The following is a 12,048-nucleotide window of genomic DNA, read 5'->3' on the forward strand; positions in this document are numbered from 1 at the left end:
GAGGATTAAGCCGACGGGTGTGAGGAAGTCGAGTGAATGCTTTGCAGACGCCGACATTGTCAAAAGACACGCCTGGAGGGGTTTGAAGTAGCAGCTGGGCTAGAGGTTCCGTTACTTCGCAGAATCTTAGCGAAAACACTTTCTGGCGGGCTACCAGCGAGGCGTGGGAATGACTTGTGTACCCAGGCAGTTGTGGCGGGAAAATTCCCGCGCTTTCTGCAAAATAGTAACTGTGATTGGCTTGCTCAGGGCATAGCTCCGTGACGTAGCAAAAATCAGCACAGAAATTGGCGCCAAGAATCTCCATTGGTGGAATGGTAGTGCTCCGGCAATGGAGTGGAATTTTCCGCCGGTTTTCGAGTTGCTGATTGGAACGTTTAACCACGGCCACTGTCGTGGGGGCGGGAATGTTGTGTGTTCGGCCTGTACGGGTGCTCTAGGTAGTCGGCTCTCGCCTTTCGGTCGAGGACGTCGAAGCAACCAGCCATCGCCGCCGATACGCCAGATCGTGTTCTGGCAGTCAAGAAGACAGCTTGGTAATGTATGTCCGCAGCACCGGCAGATAGAGATTTTCCTAGTCAATCAGAGCTCAGCAGAGCGCGCCTGTTCGTCTTTTTCTAACTTTGTTCTGTCTTGAGTAGCAGCAATTACTGTTGGGTTAGCTGTGTGTCTCTCTTGAGATTTGAGTGGCAAGGAATTGGCTCCACATACCACTTCGTCATAAACCTCACAATCTAGTTTAGGGACAACTTCACGTTCACAGCGTTTGTTAGTGTATCCAATTTGAGCCAATTTGATGTATTATAAATTAGAATTCATGTGTTTTTGTTTATTATTTTGTGTTTAGTCTTAATAAATCATATTGTTATTTTGGACAGAACTTTCATTCTGTTAATCGATAGAGCAACCCATCATTTCTCACTACGTTTATGAAACCTTCCTTTATTTAACTTATTTATCAAATTAAATTATTGCAGGTGCCAAACTCTTTTCTACTCCACTTGCAGGGTTGATTACAGTCAGTTCGCGTATATTTTTTAATCCTTGTGCTACAGCAAAAGTCGGAGTTAGAATAGGGGGGGCTTAGAGCATCATTTACATATGTAGATTCTAGAATTTAGTGTTAAATACACTGCTAGCCCCGGCCCCTCGCCACCTTACTTACTTTACTTATAAGGGCGTAAGCGAGGGTGATGGTGAAGAAATGATTGACACACTGCAGAAAGAAATGGAAGAAGTGAACTTCGTCGATCTAATGTTGAGCCAGTAGTAGTAGGGTGATATTGAGCAGAGAGAGGCGAGTAAAGCTCGAAGTGTCGTAGAACGATGCAGCTGCTGGAGCACCACTCTCAGGACACGAGACGAGGCATTCAGCACGGAATACACGACAGATAGGCCGCTCCAGCGGATCGCGAGGTGAGTGATGTTCCGATGCGCTGTGGTGCGGTGGCGGGCAGCAGGTAAGTGCGTCCGTTTCGCGGGCTCCGCTGCGCCATCTGTCAAGGCGCGGGTCAGCGGCGGACGGCGTGACCTCAGCGCCGGCCAGCTGACTGCCCGCGTCATATATAAGCGTCCCGCGGAGGCGGCGCCGCCATGCGTTACCGAAGCCTTTTTATTAAAAGAATTCCGAGAAGCTCCTGCGCAGGGGGAAGCTGATGTAGAGGGCCCTGGCAAAAAATATACATGTATAGAGAAAAAAAAAGACGGAAAAGGAAGGCTGGCAGGCGTATATCTCGGCCGACGGCCGGGAAACGCGATACAAGCCGCCGGCGCGCTGCCGCAGGGTAATTGACTGCAATAGATTTCTCCCGCGAGGGCGCAGGAGGCGGCGATGTGCGCGCCGGGTATCAGCTGTACGTCATGCGCGCGTAATTAAGTTGTTAGTGACCGGCTGCGCACTTGTGACGGATTTACGGTGGCCGGGCGGGACTGCTCGTTACAAAGAGAGCCAGCCGGCGGGCCGCGTGGTGGGAGCGCGGGGTGACTGCCCGCCACCGGCCAGCCTGCACGCCTACCTGTGGTGCCGTCGCCGAACCTCGCGTCTCTTTCTGGGCCGTAGCGCTCGGCGGAGTCACATTCGCCTATTTCGAAGCAAGTTCATAAATACAACGTCGGAAGCCAATTGCGGAAACCTGTTTGCTGAGCCTGGAATAGGAACTCTGACAGTAATATTTACGCCGAGGCAATTCCAGTAACTGCTGATTTTACTGTCATAAACTACATAGTGTCATCTTAACGATCTATTCCCTTCTTCTCGAAAATCAGAAATTACCTTTCTTACCAAGAGCCCAGATGGTAATTCAAGAAGAAAGAACAGATTTCAATTTTTTATTACAAACTATAAAAGATGGAACACATTTCACCCGCCACTGGATAGAGGAAGGTTCATAATTTTGACACCTGCGCTGTCGTTTGTTCGGAGCAACAAGGCGACTACACCAGAAGAGCCGCCCAGAGTGACCGAGCGGTTGTGGGCGCTATAGTCCGGAACCATGTGACCGCTACGGTCGCAGGTTCGAATCATGCCTCAGGCATGGATGTGTGTGATGTCCTTAGGTTAGTTAGGTTTAAGTAGTTCTAGGGCACTGATGACCTCAGAAGTTAAGTCCCATAGTGCTCAGAGCCATTTGAACCATTTTTGAACTACACCAGAAGAGAAGTCATACTTTGTGCTGGAATTTGCGCGAAGACAATCTACACTACTGGCCATTAAAATTGCTACACCAAGAATAAATGCAGATGATAAACGGGTATTCATTGGACAAATATATTATACTAGAACTGACATTTGATTGCATTTTCACGCAATTTAGGTACATGATCCTGAGAAATCAGTACCCAGAACAACCACCTCTGGCCGTAATAACGGCCTTGATACGCCTGGGCATTGAGTCAAACAGAGCTTGGATGGCGTGTACAGGTACAACTGCCCATGCAGCTTCAACAGGATACCACAGTTCATCAAGAGTAGTGACTGGCGTATTGTGACGAGCCAGTTGCTAGGCCAACATTGACCAGACGTTTTCAATTGGTCAGAGATCTGCAGAATGTACTGGCCAGGGCAGCAGTCGAACATTTTCTGTATCCAGAAAGGCCCGCACAGGACCTGCAAGATGCGGTCATGCATTATCCTGCTGAAATGAAGGGTTTCCCAAGGATCGAATGAAGGGTAGAGTCACGGACCGTAACACATCTGAAATGTAACGTCCACTGTTCAAAGTGCCGTCAATGCTAACAAGAGGTGACCGAGACGTGTAACCAATGGCACCCCAATGTTTCACACATTTTGCAGTATGAGGTGTAGCCACGTCCTGCATAAAATTCGTACTTACCAACAGGCGTGTCACGATTCTGTAACATATCAGCGTACCTCGCACCTGTCACGTTGTAATACTGACTGTCTGAAATGTAGAATCTCGCTACCCAGTGGCATACTTTGGCCGGTTTTTGCAATCGCTTTTGGTTTCAATTAAACCCAATTACGTTTCAGGCATGTGTGTCAAGTTTTCTCTCTCTACCTACGTTAGTGAATTTTCGAATGTTAACCAATTATTTAGCCTTCCAATAATTTCCGGGTATGCAGCCGGATCCCGTCGACATTCTGCCACGATATTTCGGCCCAGAGACGTCCGGCCATCATCAGGTGAGTACACAACTACTGAAGAGCCCAGGTGCACCTGGGCTCTTCAGTAGTTGTGTACTCACCTGATGATGGCCGGACGTCTCTGGGCCGAAATATCGTGGCAGAATGTCGACGGGATCCGGCTGCATACCCGGAAATTATTAGAAGAAGAAATACGCCGGGAAAATTTCAGAAATTATTTAGCCACTCAGAATAGTCCTCGCTGTAGCCTTCGTTCTCCAGTACGGTAGAGTCTGAGTCTCGCACAGTGCCTGCAGCTGTAAACAGAGACCTCCCCCTGAGGAATACCCAAAAGAAGCGTCGGTGGTTGATATCCACAGGTACTTGTGGTTGTGCAGACGTCGACGGTATAGCGCAATCCACATATGTGTCTCTTCTTCTTGTAGTAATAGTGTGATCACTTGAACTATCCCATAATATATGAAAAAAATCGTAGCGGAAGACAGAGACTGGATTATATCCAACAAATGGTGGAAGACGTATGGTGTAAGTACACCTGTGAGATTTAATGAAAGTCACAGGAGAGGAAGTCGGGGCAGGCAGCATCAAACCAGTCAGAATACTGACGCCAACCCCCCCCCCCCCCCACCCCCCCCCCCACCCATCGCACAAAAAAACCTTTATCATGGGACAGGGGAGAAGGGAGGTGATAGTGTTCATCACACACAGTTTGATGGCTTGCACAGTATAGATAGAGATGTACAGTCCATCTCCAGACAGGAACCTACTGAACCCTTTTGATAGCAGTAGCCGGCCAGAGTGACCGAGCTATTGTGGGCGCTACAGTCTGGAACCGCGCGACCGCGACCGCTACCGCTACCATGCCTCGGGCATGGATGTGTGTGATGTCCTTACGTTAGTTAGGTTTAAGTAGTTCTAAGTTCTAGGGGACTGATGACCTCAGAAGTTAAGCCCCATAGTGCTCAGAGCCATTTTTTGATAGCAGTACTGAGAAAATATAGGGTGATTCAAAAAGAAAGAAAAGACTTCAATTGTTTATAACAGACGAAGCAGAAAAGATAGAAACACATTGTGAATGTCACTGGAGAGAAGAAGGTTCAAAGTTTTTGTTCGTACAGGCACTATGCCATACGTTCAATATGCGCTGCTCGTTGCTCATTTCACACACTAATCAACGGGTCCCTGTCTGTTGAATCGACAGCTTCAACAATCTGATTTCTCAGCTCAAAAATGGCTCTGAGTACTATGGGCCTAACATTTGCAGTCATCAGTCCCCTAGAACTACTTAAACCTAACTAACCTAAGGACAAGCACACACGTCTATGCCCGAGGCAGGATTCGAACCTGCGACCGTAGCAGCAGCGAGGTTCCGGACTGAAGCACCTAGAATTGCTTGGCCACAATGGCCAACGTTTCTCAGCTCTTGAAGTGTAGCTGCCGTAGGTGGAAGAGAGACTTTGCGTTTTATATGTTGCCAGAGAAAAATATCTTAAGGTGTAAGGTCTGGTGACGTGACAGGCCAAAAGTAATGCACAAGATCTTGTTGTCCACCTCTTCCAGTCAGCCTTTGTGCAATGGCGTTGTTAAGATGATGCCACATCTCAACGTTAAAGCGAGGCGGAGCGCCGTCAAGCATGGCAGTGAAATTACTGGGATCTGCGTGAAGATTCGAAACAACCAGTCTTGCGGCATGTCCAGGTATGACATTCCTGTCACAGTTTGTTCCGCAAAAAAGAGAGGCCCATAAACTTTGTGAAAAGAAACGGCATAAAGCACATTTAGTTTCGGTGAGACTGCTTCAGAATCGACGATGACGCCAAGATTTTGTAATCCTCAGATCCTTTTTGGCGGCTTGGTTTACCTGATAGATGAAACGGCGATTCATCCGAAATGATGAGTCGTTCGGCAAAAGTGTCCCCTGCAGTATCGTGGAGAACTGAAACAAAAAATCTTCTCTAATGGTCGCTGGGACGCAGTTGCTGCAAGAACTGGAACTTGTAAGGCTTCATATAGACGGCACTCCGTTGTATGAGAAGACTGAAGTTGTTGGCCTGCCCCTCTTGTGAACTTCCAAAGAATCCATGTGAACCACGTCGGATCTGCTCGATATTTCGATCAGATATGCTTTCCCAACCAGTACTCTTCCTTTGCGTACGCTACCAACTTCCAAAAATTTTGTGTGCCAGTCATAAATCTGCTTGTGCAGAGGGATCTTCTTGCTGAATCGACGGCGGAATGCCCGTTGCACTCGAATAATACACTACTCGCCATTAAAATTGCTACACCATGAAGATGACGTGCTACAGACGCGTAATTTAACGGACAGGAAGAAGAAGCTGTGATATGGAAATGATTAACTTTTCAGAGCATTCACACAAGGTGGCGCCGGTGGCGACACCTACAACCTGCTGACATGAGGAAAGTTTCCAACGGATTTCTCACACACAAACAGCAGTTGACCGGCGTTGCCTAGTGAAACGTTGTTGTAGTGCCTCGTGTAAAGAGGAGAAATGCGTACCATCACGTTTCCGACTTTGATAAAGCTCGGATTGTAGCCTATCGCGATTGCGGTTTATCGTATCGCGACATTGCTGCTCGCGTTGGTCGAGATCCAATGACTGTTAGCAGAAGATGGAATCGGTGGGTTCAGGAGGGTAATACGGAACGCCGTGCTGGATCCCAACAGCCTCGTATCACTAGCACTTGAGATGAAAGGCATCTTATCCGCATGGCTGTAACAGATCGTGCAGCCACGTCTCGATCCCTGAGTCAACAGATGGGGACGTTTGAAAGACAACAACCATCTGCACGAAGAGTTCGACGACGTTTGCAGCAGCATCGACTATCAGCTCGGAGACCATGGCTGCGGTTACCCTTGACGCTGCATCTCAGACAGGAGCGCCTACGATGTGTACTCAAAGACGAACCTGGGTGCACGAATGGCAAAACGTCATTTTTTCGGGTGAATCCAGGTTCTGTTTACAGCATCATGATGGTCGCATCCGTGTTTGGCGACATTGCGGTGAACGCACATTGGAAGCGTGTATTCGTCATCGCCATACTGGCGTATCACCCAGCGTGATGGTATGGGGTGCCATTAGCTACACGTCTCCGTCAGCTCTTGTTCGCATTGACGGTGGATGTTACATTTCAGATGTGTTACGATCCGTGGCGCTACCCTTCATTCGATCCCTGCGAAACCCTACATTTCAGCAGGATGAAGCACGACCGCATGTTGCAGGTCCTGTACGGTCCTTTCTGGATACAGAAAATGCTCACGAACTGAAAACGTCTGGTCAATGGTGGCCGAGCAACTGGCTCGTCACAATACGCCAGTCGCTACTCTTGATGAACTGTGGTATCTTGTTGAAGCTGCATGGGCAGCTGTACCTGTACATGCCATCCAAGCTCTGTTTGACTCAATACCCGTGCGTATTAAGGTTGTTTTTGCGGCCAGAGGTGGTTGTTCTGGGTACTGATTTCTCAGGATGTATGCACCGAAATTGCGTGAAAATGTAATCACATGTCAGTTCTAGTATAATAAATCTGTCTAATAAATACCCGTTTATCATGTGCGTTTCTTTTTGGTGTAGCAATTTTAATGGCCAGTAGTGTGTCTACCACACCAGTAATTTCCATTTCGGCACTCCCACTTTCAGATTTAGGACTAACTGATCCAAGATGCTGTCGGTACACACATGCTAACGCTTTCGGAGCGAGTACTTAACTTGTCGGTCATGCTGGCTGCTTCTACTGTATTTCTGCATAAAAACGTGTAAATACTATCAGTGCCGACGATGACGAAGTCGCAGCAAGTAGTTCGCGTTGCTGTGGCCGCCGCTGTCGCTATGCCGCCGTCGAGTTCTCTCCTGCTGCTGGCCGGTGTAGACTCGCACTGAGCACACCTCTGCTTACCCTTCTCCTTCTTTCTCGTCTAACTTATTCATACCTATATTGTGCTTCCAGTTCTCACGCAGACAACTGCTGCAAAATCTTATGCTTCAAGTCTCCAGGCAAACAGTCTATCGTGCAGTAGATCTGGAACTTTGATTACCGAATATTGTAAAGTGTTAGAATTACAGTTGTAATTCTAAAGAGACTGTAGTCATATCCCAGACGAGAAGACCAAAATTCCGATATTGCCTAAGTGTTACTGCCGAGTAGCTGCTCTTCTAAACAGCATCCCATATGAGTAAACCAGTTTCGTCTTTACCTGTGGTTGTTCTTTGGGTGCTTTGGCTGTGCACTGCTCTGTTTAGAAAGAACAACTTGATGTAGTCACAGCGTCGAGCAGCGCACGTCTGCTTTCACGCCCTGCAGCTAATTCACTATAAATAGTAACCTGTAGCTGTGATCCTACAGTCAAATGGACTACGCATTGGGTAGAGCTGTCAGTTAATAAAATATACAAGAATTCAAAATAAAAGTTAGGTGAATGATTTAATAACAAGGGTTCGATTCTAACGTCTGTAATTGATGTTGATAACAGAGAATTATCTTGAATAATGTTTATTCAAAAAAAAATACATCTCAAACAAAGTTGAAGTGGTCCTACGATATTTAGTTAAAATATGGACAGAAAATACGCTAATCAAATGCGGTATAGTCGTTGAGAGCGTTATGAGGATGGTAACAAAATCCTCAGAATAAATTGAAATCAAAGATACACGAAAACTAAGTCATCATGTTGCTTCAAAAGTTGAGACACGCGATACAAAGAGCAGTAATTCTTTTTCTTTCTATCCCCATTTCCGTATCACAAGCGGATAAAGTTCGAATCTTACCAGAACCGCGCGACTGCTACGGTCGCAGGTTCGAATCCTGCCTCGGGCATGGATGTGTGTGATGTCCTTAGGTTAGTTAGGTTTAAGTAGTTCTAAGTTCTAGGGGACTGATGACCTCAGATGTTAAGTCCCATAGCGCTCAGAGCCATTTGAACCTAAATAAGAATGGAATTGTCATTAAATTTTGTTTCAACAATTATTTATACCTTCTTCACAGAAGTGTCTTTTGATTCTCTTTTCAACTGTGGAGTTTGCTAACGCACGCGATTTTAAATTAGTATAGCTTTGAATAGCAGCTTCAATCAACATTTGAATAAATCTACTGGCAAAATAGTGAACTGTTCGTTAAATAAATACACATGTATGGTAAAATGTGAGGTACTGATGCTTATTCAATTGTTGTGTACTTGTGAAGAATGCTATGGTCTGACAAACATTTGCTTGATGAAAATGTGTGGAAAACATAATACATCAAGAAATAAAATATATACAGATATATAGCTTTCATAAAGGAGACCTATTTCCTAATGCTATCATCTGAAATATCGTATGTTGAAATCACATGGAGCGTTTAAAAGTTGTTAATTCAGATGTTCATTTTGGAAATATTTATTCGCAGTAAAATACTGACTTCGTAGCTTTAATGTTATTGAAATTATTTTGTGTCGCTGGATGCGCTTAAATTTTCTGTGCTTGCTAATGAATTCAGAATAGCATTACTATTTGAGTGCAAATAGTTACAGACTCTCAAACAGCTGTAGGAAGCCATCTTCCAGCTTGTCTGACACTCCGCCATTTTTTTAAGCAATGTCTCCTGCACAAAGCCTATGCGAGCGACAGCCGTACCAAGACCCAACTTTGGGATTTACCCATTTCTGGTGACACTGGTCGTTCGTGCACTTGGCTGACCGCGGCGCGCAGTGTTCAGCCACGCACCAAACTCATTTTACCTCCTACCGATACTGGACGGCCGATTAGCTAGTCTAAATATGCGTAACGTTACAATACCTAGTTAGCACTCCTTCTGTAATCGTTACATCGTTTAATTATGTTTCAGGATTTCTTCTTAGGTTCATTTTATGAAGAATGCAAGTAGTTCTGTAAGACATTGTCAATTTGGTGCTTCGACACCACCCTTAAAGTTCATGGCGTGCAGCATTTCACTTATCTTCTATAATTCTTCTCGACTCACCACTTAGAATGAACAGATCATCTGCCAGCCGTTGTGGCCGAGCGGTTCTAGGCGGTTCTGTGTGGAACAGCACCACCGACCGCTACGGTCATAGGTTCGAATCCTGCCTCGAGCATGGATTTGTGTGATGTCCTTAGGTTAGTTAGGTTTAAGTAGTTCTACTTTCTAGGGGACTGATGACCTCAGATGTTAAGTTCCACAGTGCTCAGAGTCATTTGAACCATTTGAACAGATCATCTGTAAATGCTACCTGTCCGCTTATGATACCACTGTACTGTAGTTTCTGTAGCATAAGCTCCAATGCCACAATGTTACATCCCGAAACACTGGCTGCAGACTGATAAAGACTGATAATCCTGGATAGCATTTCCAGATGTTCTTCGTCTTTCTTGTCCTGGTCACATTAAAGATGGTTGACTCCCTAGGTGACAGTTCCTCAGACAGTTGTACGTAGCATTTGGATACTCCATCTCCTTAAAACCATCATAGGTTATCAAAAATGCCAGTAATATCTGTCATCATCTCTAGAGCGAATGTAGAATGGGGTTCCGTCGCGAGCGTGATCGCTTTATTTTCTGCGCCCTCAGTTGACGTGTTTCTTCTAAACATTTACTGGTGAGGACTCGTCCTAAGTAGCACTCAATGATTTTGTAACCTTCTGAATAATAGTTGTCCGAATGTCTTAATGAGAAGGCCGATGAGACTAACTAGTTTGTAGAACTGGGTGTCATCTGAGCCTTGTTTTTTCCTTTAGTAATAACCACCACTTCAGCATTCTTCAACGGCGCAGGATTCTTGAAAGAGGCTCTAGTTGTATAGTTAATATAGGTAACTGATCAATTGAGGTTTATGCTACTTTTCTAAGAGTCTCATTCAATTCTGCAGATATTTTTTCTTTTTTACCATAAAATTATCTGCCTAACTTATTCTCGTGCGAAAAGGTACATAAGTTTATTATTTCCATACTCATTCCGGAACTTGCACCATCAGGAAGAAGAATTCCCAGTATCAGGGTAGATAACTGTTCTCGCTATCTCTTATAGTCCCCGTATTTCCTCATTTCGTTTGAGCGTGGACACGAGTGATGGCGACTGTATCTTCTCGCTGACTTCTTTATGTAAGAATCCCCAGGGGTTTGTCTCCATCGTTCCATATTTGTTCTTCGTAATACTTCCTCAAACTATTGTTTGATATAGCTGTAACTATGCAGATTATTTTTCTTGTCTCGTACTACTTTGGTAGTGCTTTCTGGCTCTGATTGTTTCATTTCTTAATTTCTGCAATGCCTCGGACAAGATACAAGTTACTCCTGTAGGTGAGCGTCCCATAGTAAGTATCGACACTTCCTTTGGTCGATGTATAGCTTACGACAGTTCTTTTATTCGAAAATTTTCTACCTCACCCAGCAACCACTTCCCAGGCCATGGTACATTCTTCTCGGTTCTTTCCAGTTAGCCTACTTGATGCTGGTTTGCTCTCGTATCTTGGATTTCCCTTCCAATGAATGTTGTGTATAACATTATGGTCGCTCAAAATCAACCCACTCTCATCCTCCTAACCTTCAACAAGTCGAGCTGCTGCCAAATTTACTAGTGTGTCATCTGAAACTTTGGTTTTCCAAATTGATCCATTTAGGAGATGTATCTATGATTTCGTCAACAAGTCAAATTACGTGGCAACCAGGAAGCAACTCTAGTTTCCTGTTAACATTTCCAAACAAAAAGTTATGTTATTTTTGTCACAGTGATGTCCTTTTTAAATTCTTTTCCTGCTGACGTAGGACGTTGTCCTTTGGTGAGTATCACAATGAAAACCTCTCTTGGCTTACTATATGATTCTTGGCGACACAATACATCCATCTTCAACACTTCTTCCACTTTCTTAACCTCATGGAATAAGGTGACAGTAACCGTTACGTTAAGAAGTCCTATTTTTGTCTCCAATACGGTGATGGGTATATATTAGACAACCTGACCATGCTCGACCATAGTCCAAAGATGTGCGGCTATGAGTAATCTAAAAGTGCCCATATAAAGCATGTAAGGAATTTAATTCGATTCTTCTAGCAGGAGACTGCTTCAAAAGGATTTCTACCTTAAAAACATAACATAGCAAAGAGTTCACTTTCATATAAATCCTATCTACGAGACGCAAGGTACAGGAAGAGCAATACACTGTCCTTTCGGATGTATATTCCTTACTACAGTATGCAGTCATATTACGGTGAGCACTTGTCAAAATCCTGTATAATCTTGTTTTGCAGCGCGTGCCGCTGCAAGACACGCAGAAAGAGAGTCAGCGAGGTTTTGGAAGGTACCGATGGGGATGCCGAGCCACGCCGACTCCTATGCCTTGGGCAGCTGCGCGTACAGCCCCGTCAAGGTGGTCCCACAGATTCTCGGTTGGATTTAAAGCAAGGAGTTTGTTGGCCAGGGGAGTACCGTAATTTCATCCTGGTGCTCTTCGAA

Source organism: Schistocerca nitens, chromosome 1 (genome assembly GCF_023898315.1).
Source record: "Schistocerca nitens isolate TAMUIC-IGC-003100 chromosome 1, iqSchNite1.1, whole genome shotgun sequence".
Classification (NCBI taxonomy): domain Eukaryota; kingdom Metazoa; phylum Arthropoda; class Insecta; order Orthoptera; family Acrididae; genus Schistocerca; species Schistocerca nitens.